Source organism: Pongo pygmaeus, chromosome 3 (assembly GCF_028885625.2).
Source record: "Pongo pygmaeus isolate AG05252 chromosome 3, NHGRI_mPonPyg2-v2.0_pri, whole genome shotgun sequence".
Classification (NCBI taxonomy): domain Eukaryota; kingdom Metazoa; phylum Chordata; class Mammalia; order Primates; family Hominidae; genus Pongo; species Pongo pygmaeus.
Window position 1 is genome coordinate 139,650,526 of NC_072376.2, and position 21,314 is coordinate 139,671,839.

At 36.2% G+C, this 21,314-nt stretch overlaps 1 long non-coding RNA gene across 1 annotated transcript in view; it reads right to left on the bottom strand.

Moving 5' to 3' along the window:
* Positions 1-1,821: 1,821 nt before the first annotated feature.
* The window catches only part of LOC134739383 (uncharacterized), a 70,668-nt gene continuing 51,175 nt past the window's right edge, over positions 1,822-21,314 (bottom strand). Inside the window, exons 6-8 of the long non-coding RNA XR_010125979.1 lie at positions 18,208-18,347; positions 17,407-17,467; positions 1,822-2,016 (exon numbers count right to left, since the gene is read on the bottom strand). This is a non-coding gene — a long non-coding RNA (uncharacterized LOC134739383). The remainder of the gene's footprint in view (positions 2,017-17,406; positions 17,468-18,207; positions 18,348-21,314) is intronic.

A 21,314-nucleotide genomic window follows, 5' to 3' on the forward strand; every position in this document is an offset into this window, starting at 1 on the left:
AAAACACCTCAACATAAGGTAGGGAAGTAGTAAATAATCACTGAGCTAGGAAGAAAAGAAAAAAACTAACAAAACTATTATGAGGGCGAAAATTACCAAAAAAAGGGACTCTAAATAGGCAAAAAGCAGAGGAGTAGGTGGAAAGGATTAAAAAATTATGGAACAAAGTGTTAAAAAAATTGGCACACTGCTTTCTGCATGCCAGTTTATGTTGCCTCCAAAAATATAATACATTAAAGATTCCAAAAAACACAGAGGGAAAAATAGCTATTTTTCTTAAAAAAGCAAATAAAAATAACTAACTTCAGTTTGCAAGTACTCATGAGGGAAAAAGTTTACCCTGTGTTTTCATAAATCATGTTTCATTTGTGTGAAAAATAGAGAAGAAAATAATATTCTAACATAAACGCACTTAAAAATTTACTAATCTTTTACTGCTGTCATGTAATAAACACATACATAGAGAGGTGTTATAATAAAAGAACAATTCTTTATGTAAGTGTGTACAATAATAAAAAAATCATGCAAAAGACCCAAATTCCAGAGGGTTAAGGCGTTCCTTTTTTTGGTGGTAGTATGGATTTTATTCAGAGAAGGTAGCTGGACATTTGATGAAACTAGAAATGGATATAAGGTCTTTTACATTTGAGTTTTCCTCACTTTGAACCTTGTCCAAGTGGTGAATGAGTCATGACCAAATATTTTCACAACCTACTACACATTTGGTGATCATTGAGCCATGAGCTGATGGCCTTCCATCATTCCTTGGTGGGCAGGTGTCACCACTACTAATTAGGCTTTTGCTTAAAATCTGCTAGGGAGCCAGAAAGCAAGAGGGTCTGGAGACTGAACAGCCCATTCATGGCCTGCAGTGGCCCTATCCAGGTAGGAACAGAAGGCTCCAGGCCAAGGCCAGCTGGTAAATGTCATTACATCCAGTATAACAAAGAGGGGTTTTACCTTGGATTACTGTCAGTCTGGCTCCTCTACCAGCATTTAATTGACAGGATAAAATTTCACAAATGTAGGTGCTTTGAGGAACATTACTTTGTCTGAATCAGTCCCATAAATTTTACAACTGACATTTCACATGACATGTCACGGTATATTCTGGTCAAAAGTCTATCAGCCACAGATCAGCAGAATCTTAGAATAGGTACACGAGTAGGGTGTGCTCCACAGGCAACTGGTTTCCACTACAGATGTAGTTCTAGAAATGAGGCAGAAAATAACATTCTCAAAATAATAATACTCTTCATTTATACAAAATATTACAATTTTCAAATGATTTCACATACCCTTAGAGATAGAACATTTTAATTTCAGAAGTAAAAAAAATAATAATAATAAGCTCACAAAGATAGTATAGGACTGAGCCAGGACATATTCTGAGCCTAAGTTAAAGTCTAGTGTTGCAACACCAAAGACATGGAATCAACCCACGGTGGCCATCTATAGTGGATTGGATAAAGAAAATGTGGTACATACATACCATGGAATACTGCACAGCCATAAAGAGAATGAGATCATGTCCTTTGCAGAAGCATGACTGCAGCTGGAGCCCATTATCCTAAGCGAATTGATGCAGGAACAGAAAACCAAGCACTGCATGTTCTCACTTATAAATGGGAGCTAAACACTGGGTAATTATGGACATAGAAATGGCAACAATAGACACTGGGGACTACTAGAGAGGAAAGAGAAGGAGTGGTTGAAAAACTATTGCGTACTATACTATCTGAGTGACAGAATCAATCATACCCCAAACCACAGCATCATGCAATATACCCATTTAACAAACTTGCACATGTACCCCATGAATCTAAAATAAAAGTGGAATTTTTTTTAATAATCTATTGTAGGATCTTCTCCCTGACAGATGCTTAAACATAGTAACAAGGATAATGATTGGCCAGGGACCATGACCCATACCTGTAGTCCTGGCTACTTGGAAGGCTGGGGCAGGTAGATCGCTTGAGCTCAGGAGTTCAAGGTTACAGTGAGCTGCACTCCAGACTGGGCAACAGAACGAGACCAGACTCAACTTAAAGAAAATAGTGGTAGTAGCTGTCATTTTTATTAAGCAGTTAGTATGTATGAAGCATTGTATTATGCACTTTGTACTTCCATGCTGCATTGAAAATATTAAATTATATTAAAACACATAGCAAGAGCTTTCTCTATTTAATCCTTTGATTACAATAAAGATTTCTTATCAGTTTCTAAACTTAAATGCCGTTGTTTTGGTCTCTAACTGGAGCATAACTGTACTGATTTTATATACATATATAAATTAAATATTAAATATATGTGCTTATATATTATATTTTTACATTATACTAATTTCATCATATTTTGCAACTCATTTTTAATAATTTTATGTATTTATATATTTAAAATATGTTATAATTGTATTATAATTAATCATAAAGTATAATTATATATTCCATATATAAAAGATAGTTTATATGTGTATATATTTTATATAATGAACATATATTTTATAATTTTGTTATAATCAATTAAATTATTATATAATTACACATAATCATGTAATAATTATTTCTGTTATTTCACATATGAATGAAATTAGCTACGAAAACAGTATTATACATTAAGAGATGATAATTTTACTAAACTTTAAAAAAATTGCATGGTCAATATCTAAAACAAAAATTTTTCTTAGCCATTATTGACATTTTATTTTTTACCCTTAGTCTCACAAAAACAAATTACCTTGGAGGGTTCTATTTAACAGATATTTATTGAAAGTTGGCTGTGCTAAGAAAGCAGGAGCTATACAGAAGTGAAATCAGATAGTACCCTTAAGGACTTTATTATCTACTAAGAAGAATAAAAACACACAAATAGAAGATACTGAGAATTGACCAGAATTTTCTTTCTTTAAGTTCTTCTAAATAGAAAAGGTAGTGTATTTAAAATTAATCTAAAATATATTTAAACTGATATTTCAGCAATGGTAAACTAATATTTCTAAGTTCTCAAAAGTCAACTCAAATTCAGAATGGTTTCAAATATTGAGTCACTAAACTGACCCATAAGAATAAAGAGAGGACACAAACGGTGTCTCTTTATTTTCATTGATTTATTTCAGCACAATTCATCAAATTGGGTTTTTTCATTGGCAGGAAACTTTTTATTCTTGTATTTTTCATTTAATACAAGAGCCAGCAAAAATGCGTTGAAAGGCAAAGTTAATAAACTAAAATCTCTAGCTCCAAATGCAATACCTAAAAAGGAAAATCTCAAATCGTTAGCCCACATAAATATTCCTCTTCCTCATTCATCATCCCAATCTCCCTGTGTCCTCCTGAGAAAACACACACACACCCTTCACTACACACCTGAATCAGTTATTCTAACATACAGCAACCTGATTCTATATCCAGTTCTTTTATGTCTACTTTCAGTTTAACCTAAGCCAGAACACTATCACTGAATAATATAATATAATGCATGACAAGTATGAATCTTTTTAATATGGCCCCATATGCTAGAGAAGTAAAGAAAATAATATGATGCAGATTTCTGAATCTCCTTTTACCTCAGAAATCATATGCAATAATTAGAGACATATTAAAAATCCAAACAAAGAGACCTCTCGCTGTATGGATCTATAAACTGGATATTGGTGTTACAGATGCCAAAACACAGTCAGAAAGATTAGCTTTCAGCTCCAGCCCTGCTGAGGAAGTTCCCTGAAGGATGAAAGAGGCCTCGAACAAAGTGAGATGCTTTAGCTGATCAAGCCCTATTTGGTCACTTTCATCTTTGCGATGCATGGAAAAGGAGCTGCTTTCCTGCCAGCTCTTGGCACTGTGACCAGGCAGAGACATAAAGGGAGGCAAGGCAAGGCCAGCACAAAAGGGGAAGTGGTTAAAGGCAGCAGCCCATTCCAAAGAAACAAAGGTGCTGGCAGGAGACGTTAACAAGGAAGACGCTTGAGCCTCCATGGTAAATAGAATGGCAATGGCCTAATAATAAACCTGAAAGACACAAGTGAGGATGGTTGCATGCAAAGTGGAGGGAAACCTTCCAATTACTGCTGTAGACAGCCCTGTTAATCCTTAGGAGCACTCCCGACAAAAAGTCTATTCAATTTTCCCTTGATGTGTTCCATCTAATGGGAGCAGTATTATGTCTGACACTGAGGGTAATTACCTCATGAGAATTTCACATACAGAGAAGTAAAGTCTTTAATTTTCTGCAGGTGTTTTGGGCACATTCTGCATAATTCTTTGCCCCAAAATGAGGTGGGCATTCCTCTTCTGCAGAGCTGCTTTTGGATTGGGATGGCTTGCATTTGAGGACTATAAGTTAATAGTCATTTCTCTTAGCCATTATGGAAAGCAGCGCATAGTATATTCTCCCTTCATCACATTACAAATGTCATTTAGTAACTTCAGCAAAGCTGAAAAAATAAATATAATATATATCATATATGTACTGTATATATATATACATACACGTACTCACATATGTACAAATCTTGTTATAACACTCCTCTAGCTCACAACCATTAGCAGTAGATAAGTACTTAGGAGCCCTTCTATATACATTAGTTATGAGAGTTCCAATAAGACTATAACCCTGTAGGCAGACACTTAACTGTTTATGCCTCCTAGTTTATGAAACTTAGAAACAGTTGAAATTGCACAGGAAAGAGAATAAATAGAGAGAACAATATTAAGGCTGTTTTATTTTCTGAAATAATTACACATGTAGTATGTCTTGTTGATTTATTCTAAAGACACCTAAGCCAAACATAAACAGATAAATTTTTTGCTGAATTACATAAAGCAGTTTTATCATTTTAGCATTCAATCCCTTTTGCATAACAAAGAAAGCATCCTCTAACAGCAGAGGTGTGACAAAAAGTATGTTTAATATGCTAAGCAAACTACGCACAGGGAGGAAAAACTCATTTTTTTAAAAAAATTGTTTTTCAATGATGGAGCAGTCAAGAGTATAGAAATAGGTTATAATGTGGCACACCTCACTCAAATTAATGCAGAAATAATTAAACATTTCTTAGAGTTGATGGCTTTACTACTGAGAAATTCTTACATTATACAAGAACAAAGATGATCTTATTTTTTCTACTAGGAAATAGGTTACATGATCAAGACCACACTGCTTGGTGTCATATATGCTCTTAATGAATGTGTTTTCTTAAAAATCCACATTGTTAACTAGAAAATAATGACACTTCAGATATCGCAATATGGTTTACTGAAACAGAGGTGGCTGAATCCCTTTGTTTCTAAATTGGTTCTACTTCCAAAATGGCCATGATTTTAGGTTACAGAAGCTATGCCTGCATGGGACAATCAGATTGTTGCCCTGGGTTCACCAGCACTCTCTGCTGTTCAGGGGCTCATAAACAGTCCACACTAACTGTTCAGGTTTCCTTCTTGTCCAGGTGTCTTAAACATTGTAGAACATTTTGAATGTGTTCAGAAAATTCCCAAAAAGCCTGACTATAGCTAATAAAAATTTTTTATTACAGTTCAACTTTAGCAAAAAATTAACATGTCCTTAAGTGTAAGTTATCTTTAATTTTCTTTTTGAAATTAGGATGTAAAACTTCAATTAATTACTCTGAGGAAGTGTCATCTTCTACTCAAAAGCCTGAGGCATCCTTTCAGAGAGAGAAGACTAAGGATGTGCTCACGTCCTTCTCCCTCCTCTCTCCTGAAAATCCCAGTATATCCAGCAATCAGTGCTTCTGGTAATTGCAAAGGACATGCTGTCCTTGGCTTTCATTATTTCCCAATTTACTCAGGCAAGCAAAGACATCCATTGAGTCTTCAAGCCATAAACTTACTGGCATCCTGTAAAACTTCCCCAAAAGTCTCCCGAGGCTGAACAGACTGCAAAAAAACTGACCTGGAAACTTCCATAACTAGTGTGCTAACCTATAACTCAGTAAGAAGTATAGACTTGCTAATGCCCAGTTACCCTTCATGCTCGTGGCTAATCACTAAGGTTGGTCTCATTTCTTGATAAAAATGCCACAGGTGAAGGTGAAGAAACTACCAGTCATCTATTACTCCTCTCTGCTTATAAGCAGATACCACAATATGTTGTGTTTTTCTTTTACAGGGAGGGTGAAGAAAACCTTGGTTATCAGCTTTTTTTTCCCATTAATAGATATAAAATGGTTCTTTATGAAACATCTGAGTATAACTTTCAAATTTCCCTCTGTGAACTCACCATGGCTATGAAATATTGCAATCATGTAATTCTCCTGTATATTCTTAAAGAGACATTGACTTTCAAATTAGGTCAATGATAGTAAACTGTCTAAAACCAAGTGAACATAAATCTGAAAGATAATTCAGCATAAAATAGTCAAAGTAGAATAATTTTAACTAATACTCACAGTGCTCACTATTTTCTTTTCTTTTGTTTTCTTTCTTTCTTTTTTTTTTAACATCAGAAGTTTTTCAAATACCCAACCCCCTGGCAATTCAGAACAGATTCAGGAAAGGACATTACTTCTTACTCAATAATTAGTTCCAAACTAATACAGATGACGGAACAAGAAAGCATACATGGGAAATAAAATCTGAAACAGATGGCAGGAAGTCCTATATGAAGAATTATACATGCATAGTTGATCTGGCCAAAGAAAATTATTCTGGCACAAACACTGGGTCCATTCAAGAGATGGTCGAGAAGAAGGATGAAGTGAAATTGTCAGACCAATAAGTGGTCATCATGGGGCAAAATATACTTTTTAAATGTACTATTGGTGATGTAATTCACATTAGGGTATTCTGGCCTTATAGGTCCTTAGTTAGAAATGAAAACAGAACATAGCTTTATTCACCCTCATTTGCATGCAGTAATTTCTGCAAAAATGTACAGAAACAAAAATGCATTCTAAATACATGAGGATTCTGATATGAAAGGATGAACGAAGGTTCATAAATACAGTGTGTGTTGAGTATAAAGAGAGAAATATATTAACATCTAGATTATGTTTCTATCTCCAAACAGATTTATTTACTATTTTTATTTTCTGAGACAGGGTCTCACTCTGTCACCCAAGCTGTAGTGCAGTGGCACAATCATAGCTCACTGCAGTCTTGACCTCCTGGGCTCAAGCAATCCTCTTGCCTCAGCCTCCCAAGCAGTTAGGACTACAGCTGCACACCACCACACCTGGCTAATTGTTTCCTCAATTTTTTATAGAGCTGGGGTCTCACTATGTTGCCCAGGCTGGCCTCAAGTAGTCCTTCCATCTTAGCCTCCCAAAGTCTTGGGATTAACATGTAAGCCACCACACCCAGCCTGAACAAATTTATTTTTAATGTCTCTGAGTTCCAATGCATTTTGAGAATTGTACTCAATCTCCTTTATTTTTATTTCAGTCTTCCTTATAGCAACTGTGCATATCTAGCATTTCATAAACAATTAAAACAACATGGATTAGGATTCCAAAATGGAATTATAAAATGTTAACAGTTTAAAAAAATCAGATTTAAAGGCTTATGAAGAAAGATTTATGCAATACAATTTGACACTTCCATTTCTAGTTCTAGACAATGTAGCACAAATATGACTTTCACAGAGTATGTCAGGACTGTCAGCTTTAGCTAAACATTTTTAAAATATTCAGACTAAATTAAAATAACCTGTTTCCAGCCTTTGAATTTTTTTATTTTGTGTTAAAAGCTGTACAAAAATGTAAGGAGAACCATTATTTTACTGAACATTTAGTATGTGCTAGCCAATATTCTATTGTCTTCACACATGGTGATCCATTTAATATTCAAGATCCTCTAGTATTACTTACTGTACTTATCCTTGCTTTGTAGATGAGAAGGTTAAGTAAACTTATCATGTTCAATACTGTCAGGTAGCATAGCTAGAATCCAAACCTAGCTCCCAAATTCACTCACTTAACTGTTTGCTACAGTATTGTTTTTATATCTTACACATCCATAAACATTTATTTACCTCTTACTCTCCATTATCTAAAAACAAAATCTTTTTTTTACAAAATTTCTCTCACTAAACCTGAATTAATTAACTATAGTCCAATACTCATAAAACTATTCTCTTTACATTTATACATACAATTGAATAAATGAATGTGTGTGTTCTTTACCCCTCTAGCTGAAATGAATAAGAATTGTTTTGGAAAAAAAACTAATATAATACTTAATTTCTCCACTACAGCTATACAGTAGCACATTTACAGCATTTCACAGTAGTATCTTGGAAAGTCATCTTATTGCCAGATACTATAATATTTAACTCTCTGATATTCAATTCCCATTACTTTTTTGTGTACTTTCAAAAATTTTTAACCTGTATGCATTATCCAGCCAAAATATTAAATCAAAAAGTAGAAATTTGCCCAGGTGCAGTGGCTCACACCTGTAATCCCAGCACTTTAGGAGGCCGAGGCAGGCAGATCACGAGGTCAGGAGATCAAGACCATCCTGGCTAACATGGTGAAACCCCATCTCTACTAAAATATACAAAAAATTAGCCAGGCATGGTAGCGGGCACCTGTAGTCCCAGCTACTCAGGAGACTGAGGTAGGAGAATGGCATGAACCCGGGAGGCGGAGCTTGCTGTGAGCCGAGATCTTGCCACTCCAGCCTGGGCAACAGAGTGAGACACTGTCTCAAAAACTGCCCTGTTCTCCGTTTCGGCCTTACCCTGCTTGGTGCATTCTCTTAGTCTGTCGGTTGTTGTGTTATTCAGAGTTCTCAGGGAAACAAAAGAGAGAGAGAGGGAAATTTATTTTAAGGAATCGACTCAGGTGATTGAGGTCTGGCAAGTCCGAAGTCTGCAAGTCAGGCCAGGGCTGGAGACACAGGGAAAAGCTGATGTTGCAGTCTTGAGTCTTAAGGCAGTCTGAAGTTAGAATTCCATCCTTCTCAGAGGAATCTCAGTTTTGTCTCTTAAGGCCTTGACTTGATTATACAAGGCCCACCTACATTACGGAGTGTGATCTGCTTTACTCAAAGTCTACTGATTTAAATGTAAATCACATCTAAATACTACCCTTAAAGTGACATCTAGACTGGTGTTTAACCAAACAACTGGGTACCATAACCTCCCCAAGATGACACAAGAAAATTAACCATCACAGCATCTCGTACGAAAATTTTACATTTTAGAAACTGTGAACATTACAGAAGGCCAATTAGTGAATTGGTTTTGCCATCTTAAATCCTAAGTAGTGTGTCTTAAAGTTTCAATGATTCTGTAAAGCTGGACATATCATATCTTGAATAATTGTAAACAAAAACATTTTTCCCATAATAAACACAATTCCACTGAGCAACCAACACCACTAATGTAAAATGAAGACCCTTTTTTAGACTAGTGAATTGCGGTAGTGACAGGAGGGGACAGGGTAGAACAAGGAGTTCGATTAATAACTGATTGTGAAAAATCGATTTCAATAACGCACTACTTTCACACCAGCTGTGAGATATTTAAGGCTTGAATTTGAATTTGAGGCCCACACAAAATATTGCAGTGTCCTACAACAGATGCCATTTGAGCTTTGGGAAAGAGAGCCTTGGCCTGACATCACGGTGTTGTGATGGCTTCCTTCCTACAGACAAGGAGCAGGAAAATTGGGAAAGTCACTAGTGTAACCAGAAACAACATATTAATTTCAAATAGAAATTTGATAGTACTGCATCCATTACAGCAGTCTTCACATTCACACCCAATTTCATTACAAAATTAGGATTGGAAACTGCTAGTATTCTGGCAGGTAGTTTCAGGGCACAATCAAAACCTCATGTCACCTGAGGCGCTCTGAGCAAAATTCCAAACTGCCAACAGCACCACCTAATTTGCCTATACAGTTGCATATTTTCGCTACAAAGATAAAGAGTGCAACAGTGATATTTGCTTGCATTTTTGCATGTTACCCGATAAGTGGCTTCAAACTTCAAAGGACTTGTATTTTTTTCAGTGCTCACACAATAAAATTCTGAGATCATCAGCTCTGTATTTGCTTTCTCATCTCAGGGAAAAGTTGACCTTGGGTGATTTCTAATTGCTCTGCCCACAGCACTTAAGGGTTATTTGTAGCTCACATACTTTAAAAAAAATACTTCTTGTGACACATTGATCCAAAATATTACCACCAAAACATTTAAAACAATTGCAATATGATACTGATTGTCACATCTTTGCTGTGTAGGGGTTTATATGCAAAAAGATTCATGATTGACTCTTTCAATAGTTACAGATTGAATAATATCCAAGTTAATAACTATCCTTTAAGTATAGTTAAAGAGAGAGGCTAAGGCCTTCTCTCGTGTGCATATGCATTGTCAGCAACGCCATCAGTCAAGAGAAAGTAGGAAATATTACTTTTTCATGTGCACATGAGACACACACAGATAAACAGGACATGGCTCCTCAAGAATCTCATAGTCTTCTAAAGGAGAAAGAGAAGTAATCAGTTAAAATACAGCACAGTAAGGGCTGGGGTTGAGTATCATGAGCATCTGGGAAACTACAAATCTCTTAGTATGACCAGGGTACAGGACTTAACATGAAGTATTATTAGAGCTGTCCATGATTATAGTAGCTTAACATGAAGTATTATTAGAGCTGTCCATGATTATAGTATAGGATTAAGAGGCATTATTGAAGGCCCAATTCTAAAGCATGAATTTGTAATGATACAAATCTAAATACTATATAGAGATGGTTCTTGTTTTATCTTACCATAGTCATGCCATTCTGATTGTAATCATTCTGGCTTTAATAGATAATGTAACTGGGACTTAGAGACATTTATCAAGCCAACTTCGTTGACCACTTTTTTTCACACAGAACAATGGCTCCCCAAATATATCTATATCATAAATCCTGGAACCTGTAAATATGTTGCCTCACATGGCAAAGAAGAATTTGGAGATCAAATATATTTCTTGAGATGGGAAGATTATTCAGGTGGGCCCAATAAGAGGGAGGCAGAAGAGTCAAGAGTCAGAGAAGGAGATGTAACAAGAGAAGTAGAGTTCAGTGTTGCAGGGAAGGATCCCCAAAGCAGAGAATGTGGGCAATACTAGAAGCTGGGAGAAGCAAGGAAGTGAATTCATCCTAGAACCTCCAGAAGGAAGACAGCCCTATCAACATCTTGACCTCCATACTGTAAGATAATAAATGTGCACTCTCTTAAGCCAGTAGTATGCCAGCATTATCATAAGTGCTTTGCATGAATGAAATAATTTTAGCCTCACTAACATGAGTCAGGTACTACTTTATATTATATGTAGTCCTCACAACAACCCTTATAATGTAGGTACTAGCTTTCTATCCATTTTGGAAGTGTGGAAACCAAGATACAAAGAATTAAAGTAATTTGTGTAAGGTCATACACTTAATCATTGACAAAGCCTGAGTTTGATCCCAGGCAATCTAGGGTGCATCTTGACTTGAAGTGTCTTCTTTTCCACATTCGCACACTTATTAAATGTCAAAAACAGCGTCTTAATCTGTGTTTCCCCCAATAAAAACAGAGCCTAAGAAAAACGTTTGTGTGCAAGTAGTTCATTTTGAATATTGATCCTAAGAAGCAGGAATAGGGGACTTGGAATAATGAAAACAGAAGAAGGAGAAGCCAGTCCAAGGATTTATGATCAAGCTGTACTCACTGAAAACAACTAGGATCTTATCCCACGGGATAATGTCTAAGGAATGTGGAGAAGGCATCTCAGAATTGTCTATTCAAGGAACAGAAGAGGGAATTATTTATTTGCCAGATTTTGTCCCCCATTAATCCAAGGATCAGAACTCAGTGATAACTTTTCACACTTTCAGGGCTACGCATACACCAGATGAGATGAGTGGGTTACTAAGGTCTTCGACTTGGAGGCAGCTAAGAAGCCTCATGGTGACAGGTACTCAATTCAGCCAGAGTGAGGATCTGTCAGGTTACACCTGCCCCAGTTGAGTGCTGTGGCAACAGCTGGAGAAATAAATGTGAGCTGTAAAAATGTAAGAGCATAAAAGGAGTCTAATGCAGCTGGTCTTTGGATTTCAAATTCCAGATTCTTTCCATTGTATCATGATGCATCTCCTCAAGTAATCACTTGTTTTTGCATTGATAAGTTCTGATGTTTTGAAAGATTAAGTTTCTGCCATAATAGTGAACAATTTTCTTATATATCCCAGGAAAGGTGGATTATGCTGTTTTATATGGATTACTTTTGTCTCACTAAATGGATATCAAATTCCTAGAAAGTGGATATGGTAACATTTACCACTTTTTTTCTTTTCACAATATCCAAATCAACATTGGACTTAAAATAGGAACTCAAAAAGCATGCACTAATTAGTATTCATTTGAATTTCAACTTCTCAGATATTAGTTTTATTAGTAATTACTGTCAAAATGTAAATAGCCCCACTATGGATTTTAGAAAATGCTTTCTTCATGTTTTAATGCTCCTTTCAAATCTGTTGCCGTTCTTTCTTCTTTTAATTTTAATAGCTTAATGTTTTTCATCCAAATATAGCACAAAATTTGACTTCTGTCATTAGACAGGAGAATCACCAAGGACCAAACCTGGAAATCCTGAAAAATGTTTCTTTCCAGATGGATCATAATTCAAATTGAACAAAGTTTTAAGAAATTCTAAGTATAATTCTATATTAACATATTTGTCATTTTTATAGAGAACATTTTTTATCAATTGGACAACATGTACAGTACAACAAACCATCCAAAGAATAGACAACATTAGAATGTAGGTTAATATGGTTATGATTCTACGTCACTAATTTGAGGCCAATTACATAGACATAATAAAAACTAAATAGATTGTGATATATTATTATTTTATATATCTGGCCACTAAGTGAAAGACAGCCAAATATTTTATACCTTAGCAGCACAAGGAAATTTCTCAGGACATAGCACTCTTTATTTACCTCATTTTAAAAACAAAAACATTTCCATAAAGAAATATTCATGCCAAAATAAATACAGAAAGTAAACTTTGTTGGATATAATTATTTGAATTTGCTTGATATTTTTCTATCTTTTCTTGGTTATTACACCTGTGAAAATGGTGTTTTAGTTTTAGTATAAAATAAGCCAAAAAATGTTCCACTGGGAATCACTATCATTTACCAGAAAAATTAAAATTAAGTAATACACTAAAAATGTTTACCATTTGAGAGACAGTAATCTACAAAATTTACTATAGCCACATTGAAAATTTATTCTTGAATATGGTTTTATTTAATGGATAATTGCATAGCATATAAGTAATTTTCTACACACATGTATCATACAATAATTACTTTTGATAATCATTATTTTAAAATCATTTAAAGTTATAAATAACATAAAAGAAAAGATATTATTTTTCACTTTATCTGTATTTAATAGAAAAGTTTCTTAGGGTATAATTCTGGAAAAGTATTACAAATTAAGGTTTATTAAGTTTTTTTTTGTAGTTAACGCTTGGTAAGGATCAATCACATACTTACGATTTTGGAGGTTTAGGATTCTGTGAGACTCATTAATCATGATCAACTGCACCTTGAAAAAATATTCTATGCCAATGAAAAGAACTATTCAAATATGGTAATAAATCATCAATTCACAAGGAAATGTGGGGCCTCAGTTTTTATGGGCTCATCAGAAAGACCTGCATGCCATAAACACATGTATTTGGTATTTGTGGTTACTGCTTTTAAAAATATGGAGAAAGGACAAAAAAAATCTGTCAAATCAAAAAGCTAATATAAGGTTCCAAATTTTTTAAATCATAGATTCATAACCTTCTTAAGAAAAGGCGTGAATCTTTAAAGAAGGATCTTTGGAGGCCTAATACAAATGATAGAGAACAGAAATTTAAAACCTGTTTTTTCAAAGTTAACAACCCTATATTTGAAAAGCGATATATTTTAAAAATTAAGCAAATATTTTTGTTCATATTTCATTAGGAGAAAAGTGGCTATCACATTGCAGTTTCAAGTTGCAATTTATATGTAGAAGCTTTCTATTCATGCTAATGCTATTTTTTTCACTTCTTAGCATCTTCTATAGTTTGAATATATCCCCCCAAAAAGCAGGTGTTGGAAACCCCAGTGCAACAGTATTGGAAGGTAAGGCCTAATGAGATGGGAGTGGGCTATGAGGGTTCCATCCTCATCAACAGATTAATGTCATTATGGCAAAAGTGTGTTCATTATAAATGGGCAAGTTTTGTCCACTGTTCACTCTCTTGCCCTCTCTCATCTTCTCTCTTACTCTTTTGTCTTTTCCATAGGTTGCTACCACAAGAAAGGCCTCACCACAGGCTAGCCCCTCTATCTCAGACTTCCCTGAATTCAGGACTATGAGCCAATAAATATCTGTTCATTATCAATCACCCCACCTCACGCATTCAGTTATAGCTACATAAAACAGACGAAAATAACATCCCATATTTTCCATGTTCCTACAGTGTAACTTCAGAGAATTGCTTCCAATTTCTGAACACCAGTGAGCATGTACTAGAATGTAAGACTCAGTCAAGCTTCTGGAATGCTGGGAACACCAGGTAAAATGTGTGAAACACAACATACAGCAACTTACCCTGTACTGGCTCATCTCTAGCTGGCTGAAATTACAACACGTAATTTATCTTGCAGGAATATTGTTTCTACCATCTGTATCAAATAATCCAATTACCTAACAGCAGTAAAAGGTATGCAGGTAATATCAGGAACGATATTAGACTATGAACAACCTGAGGTCTGTCGTATTGGGAAACTAGACGAAAAGAGGAAATCAAAACCCAAAGAAATGTAAAACAGAAACCTTCACACAACATGAAGACTTAGCCATCCAACATCCCATCCAATAACTAAAATAAACAAAGCATCCATTTATCATGTTACAGTGTCTGGAATTCTTACTGGCCTAGTTTCTGTTCGCTCACACTAAATAATCTCAAACCAGATGTATGATGATCAGCCAGGTTTAGGTGGAAGAAGTATTTATTCCCATTAACCTGTTAACAGATAAATATGTCAGTAATGCCATGTAGTACCATCTGATTCAAGGGAATAGAAAGGCATATTTCTTCAGTTAAAAAAAATTCCTAGTACGTGTTATTTGTTCTTTTTAAAACATCTTTTCTTTTCAGTATAGATACACTTTCATCACATACTTTTCTTCCAGAATGTACTTGAGTGTTCTTTGTTTTTCAAACTTCCTATTACATGCGGGTTCTCAGCTGAGTGGTGTGCTGAAATCCCAGAAGGAAAAAAACATAAGCAAAAGGGAAGAAAGTGGGGACAGAGCCAAGTGTAAGAGATAAACCCTGCTTTAATGCTAACCCCAGTTAACTTGGCCAACAGCTCAAATCAAAATGTACAAAGTAGTTTTGTAAGCTAAGCTCAAACTGACCCTTCGCTGGCCAATGGACACTGTTGCATGAGGGTAACCCAGGCTTTTACACTGACTACAGTCGTTTAGGGGAAACTGGAAGGGAGGGCTGTATCTCAGGAAATGTAGGGGAAAAGGCCAGATCTACAATGGTCTCTGCAACAAAAAGCAGGGTTAATGGGTCAAATCCATTATGTGTCTGTGTGTATACTCAACATGAAAACTGGACATCAAAGACCTAATTTTAGATGAAGAGTCTGAAATTTTGGTTAAGTCCACAGAGTGAAAAAGGTCCAGGATTTAGAGAGTCCCTAAGGCCATTGTAGGCCCAGAGTGTTTTGTGGAAGATGTCAGTCGGGAGGGGAAGAGAAAATTCACAGTTGATTTCTTAGACGGAAATAACAGAAAAGTGACAAAGATCCAGAAGTAGATTTATTAGGGTTTACCTTGAATCTTATGACATTCAGGGACCCCTCACCTGCACAGACCCCTTCTAAACATATAGGAGGAAGCCTAGCAATATGGTCCTATGATCATAGGTTTCTGAAATTTTTATCAGTATAAAACAAACTTATTATGACATCAGAAGAAACTTGGAAAGACCCTTAGATTAGGAATGTCTGATTAAATCACGTGAGGAAAAAAAGACTCCTGGTATGAAGAGTGCTTTCTTGTATTTATTTATTTATTTAATAAAAATAATAAAGGACCTCACTCTGTTACTCAGGCTACAGTGCACTGTTGTAATCATGGCTTGCTGCAGCCTCGACCTCCCCGGCTCAAGCAATTCTGTCACCTAGGCCTCCTGAGAAGCTGGGACCACAGGTAGATGCCATTATGCCACGCTTTTTTGTGGTTGTTGCAGAAATTGAGTCCCACTGTGATGTCCAGGCTGGTCTCGAACTCCTAGACTCAAGCAAATTTCCCATCTCGGCCTCCCAAAGTGCTAGAATTACAGGCACGAACCACTATGCCCAGCCTAGAGTACTTTTTTTGTCATCTCTAAATTTATCTTTTAAAAATTCTCTATTGTTTTTGTATGCACAAACCTATGATAGTATTTCTCCCAGTTTTACAGTGATCTTAAAAACTGATGACAAATAACAAATAATGAATTGTTTAGATAAAAGAGCTTTTTCAAAACTTTTGGCAACGTATATTTTCTAAACTATCAATATACGTTATTGGCAGTTTAGAAAAACCTCTTTCAGATATATATATATTTTATATATATATATTATACACATACACATATATAGGTACTTTTCAGATATATAATCAACCATGCTAGAGGAAGTATTGAGTTATCCTTTCATTCTCTCTGTTGCAAACATAACAAAAATTGTTTTCATTTGAAGCATATGCAGGTCAAAAAATATAAGAAACACTGTATATATATGTACATATAAGGTATGTCAGGTAGTTAATAAAATATTATGTTATATTCATGAATTTCTGATGATTATGATGATTTGTCAGTTTTTTTAAGTTAGTAATTTTTGTAGTTTCTTTTGTATTCTAAATAATTACTTTATACCTAACTTTTATATATATAACTTAGAGGAAAGGGGTTTGAGGGGGAAAGACAGATATCTAAATTATATAAGCTTTAGCCTCCACAGAATCTAGAATCACTCCCATTTTGAAATTGAACGCCAGTTTTGTTTGTTCTTTTTTATTGTTGTTTCCAGATGGCAGATGAGGGGCTTTTAGCATGCTTCAACCACTTGGAAATAGCAAGACAGTGCATAAAGACCAACTCCATGAGCTTTATGTCAAGAAGGAAAATAGGAGTACACCGGAATCAGGAAGGACAGCCAGATCCTGGGAAGGAGAACATGGGAAAACAGACCCCATGACAGTGTCTGACTGATAGAGGTGAGTGAAGCCCCAGTACGTCAGAGAGGCAGAGAGCTTGCCTCTGTGACTCACCTTTCCACTGAGGATCCAAGCAATCCAGGCTGAGGGAAAGCACTTTGTTTCTCCCAAGCCCTGGAGCTTACCTGGGGAGAGGCTTGAAGATGCTGTGAGGCGAAGACACTAGGAAAAGCTGCAGACATCTTCCTAGACCAGGACCAAGAGAAGGACACCATTTATAATCCAGGTGCAAATAAAGACAACCCGGCACCGTGGCTGCACAGGCATTTCAGTCTTGGGCGGGATATTGGAGCACCTGCTCTGAAGCAGATTAGAGGCTTCCAAATCCAGAACTGTGGAAAGTGACTCAGCAATGGCAGTGGAATTGTATTCTTCTCCATCACAGGCCTGGGGCAGGAAGAGAGCTGCTACAACTACAGTCTCTCCTGGATGACACCACTGGCAGCCAGGGCCAGGTTAGTGACCTGGAACTGGTTTGTGTGTGTCATGGTTGAGTGCTTCAGCCTGCTCCCATGAGATGGTATAGAGAAACCCTCTCTGCTCCACTCCAGGCAGAACCTCAGGCATTTAGAGCATCCACTTGTCTGGAACAGCAGCTTGAGTTAACCCACCCTTCATGGACATAGATTGTGGTGCAATGGGGCCCTCTTTGCTCCACTCCCAGACACATCTTCAGGCATTCAGAGCACCCATTCACACAGGCTAGCAGCCTGAGTCACCCCACCCATCCTGTGCAGACTGTGCAGAGATCCTCTGCATAGGGGCCACTCTATAGCCAGACAGATCTCCAGGAATTAGGAGCACCTGCTCACCTGGTTCGACAGCCTGAGCTAACCCCCCACTACCTGGGTATAGATCTTGGTGCAATAAGACCCTCTTCACTCCACATTTAGGTAGATCTCCAAGCATTTGGAGCACCCACTCACCTGGATTAGTCATTTAGGCCACCCCTGTTCCTCATGCAGCGAACTTGGGGCCAAGGAGGTTTTCCAGCTCCACGCCAAGGAACAATTCTGGGCTCTTGGTGGCTGTCCACTGGATTCGTCCTCAGGCCTGGTGTTTGTACCTGCAACCAGGGCCTTGTAGGTGGACCTGTATAGTCCAACTCTACACATCTTCCCCCTTATCCCACTGGGGCTGAGCAGGAAGCTCAGACCACTGTGAACTCCACAAATAAGCCTCTTGCCTGAGGCAACAGAGAGCTTCCCCTGGTAAACAAGGATTAAGTATATACCCAGCCATGTGTTGGCCACAGTCAGCTCTCACCCATAGCACTATCTATTGATTGTAGGTCAAACTGCACAGTCCAATATAAAACCTGCCAGCAGAAGTCCGTTGGCTGTGGAAGAAAAGTCAAAAGACACTACCCAGAATTCTCTAGAGTCATACCCTCTAAGGAGTAGGGGAAAGGGAAAGGGAAAAAAGAAAAAATAATAATATTATAGGAAAAGAAAGAAAATAATAATCCTACCCACAAGAGAATAATTAAAAAATTAAAAAATACCAGTGTCCCCAGGTGAGAAGGAACCTGGGCAAGAATTCTAGTACCATGAAAAATCTTGATGACGTGATACCTCAAAGGATCACAGTAGCTCTCCAGCACTGGTCCCTAACCAAGATGGAAACTCAGAAATGACAGATAAAGAATTCAAATCATGGATGCAAGGAAGCTCAATGTGATCCAAGATAAGGTTGAAAATTAACATAAAGAAACTTCTAGGGCAATCCAGGAAATGAAGGAAGAAATAAACATCTTCAAAAGAAATCAGAGATTTTGGAATGGAAAAAAAATCACTTAAGAGATTTTCAAATACAAAGGAAAGCTTTGTCAATAGATGGACCAAGCAGAAGAAAGAATTTCAGAGCTTGAAGACCAGTGTTTTGAATTAACCCCATCAGACAAAATTTTTTTAAAAAGAAATTTAAGACATGTCCAAAGTTTTCAAGAAATATAGGATTACGTAAAGCAACCAAAATTATGAAATATTGGCATTCCTGAGAGAAAAGAGAAAAAGAAAACAACCTAGAGAACATATTTGAGGGAATAATTCAAGAACATTTTCCTTATCTTGATAGAGAGGTAGGCATCCAGATATAAGAAATGTAGAAGACACCTGGAAAATACTATTCAAAACAAACATCACCAAGACGTAGATTCACCAGAACTGTTCAGGGTCAATGCTAAAGAAAAAAATCTTAAAGGAACCTAGAGAAAAAGTCAGATCACATACAAAGGGAACCTCATCAGGCTAACAGCAAGACTTCTCAGCAGAAATCTTACAATCCAGGAGAGATTGGAGGCCTATTTTTAGTATTCTTAAAGGTAAGAAATTCCAACCAAGAATTTTATATTCCACCAAACTAAGCTCTATAAGTGAAGGAGAAATAAAGTCTTTTTCAGGGAAACAAGTGCTAAAGGAAATAGTTACCACTCTTGGGATAACCACTAGACCAACCACTAGACCACCAGACCACCTTACAAGAGATCCTTACGGGAATTCTAAACACAGACACAACAGAACAATACTTATTATCATCAAAATATGCTAGTCCACGGACCCTATAAAGTAACCACACAATAGGAACTACAAAGCAACCGGCAAACAACTTCATGATAGGATTAAGACTTTACTTATCAATATTAACCTTGAATGTATATTATCTAAACACACCACTTAAAAGGCACAGAGTGGCAAGTTGAATTAAAAAAATAAGATCCATTCAACTGCTGTCTTTAATAGACTCATCTCACACATAACGACACCCATAGGCTCAAAGTAAAGGGTTGGAGAAAGATTTATCACATAAATGGAACCCTAAAAAAGACCAAGGGTCACTATTCTTATAAAAGACAAAACAGACTTTAAACCAACAAGAGTGAAAAAGGAAAAAGGAGAACATTACATAATGATAAAGGGTTCAATTCAACAAGAAGATTTAACTATCCCAAATATATACACACCCAACAGTGGAGCACTGAAATTCATAAAATAATTTCTTCTAGACTTATGAAAAGGCTTAGCCTCATAATACTAGTGGGAGATTTCGATACTCCACTGACACTGTTAGATCACAGAGGCATAAAACTAACAAAGACATTTTGGATTTAAAATAACACTTGACTAATTGGACCTAATAGACATCCACAGAATACTCCACCTCTTAATCACAGAATATACATTTTTCTTATCTGTACACAGAACATACTCCAAGACTGACCACTAGCTCAGCCATCAGGCAAGTCTCAGTAACTTCAAAAACATCAAAATCATGCCAACCATAATCTCAGACCACAAAGGAATAAAAATAGAAATCAATACCAAGAAGATCTATCAAGGCCACACAATTACATGGAAATTAAACAACTGTATCCTGAATGACTCATCAACAACCTTTGTTGTTTTGGGTAAACAACAAAAGTAACACAGAAATAAAAAATTCTTTGAAAGCAATAAAACAGAGACACAACATACCAGAATCCGAAAGACATAGCAAAAGCAGCGTTAACAGGAATGTTTATGCCACCAAACACATACCTCAAAAAGTCAGAAAGATTTCAAATTAACAATCTAATATCACACCTACAGGAACTAGAAAAGCAACAACAAACTAATCCCAAAGCTAGCAGAAGAAAAAAAAAATAACTAAAATTAAATGAGAACTGGTTAACTGAAACACAAAAATTAATACAAATAATTTTTAAAAACAAGAGTTCATTTTGTTAAAGAATTAACAAGATTAATAGACTCTTAGGTAGATTCACAAAGAAAAAAAATGGAAGATCCAAATAAGCACAATCAGAAATGACAAAGGTGACATTAAAACCAATCCCACAGAAATATAAAAATACTCAGAGATAATTTTTAAAACTTCTATACACACGAACTAGAAAATCTAGAGAAAAATGAGTGAATTCCTTGGAACACACAATCTCCATCTCTCAACATTGAATCAGGAATAACTTGAAGCCCTAAACAGATTAATATCAACTTCCAAATTTAATCAGTAATGAAAACTCTACTGGCCAAGTATG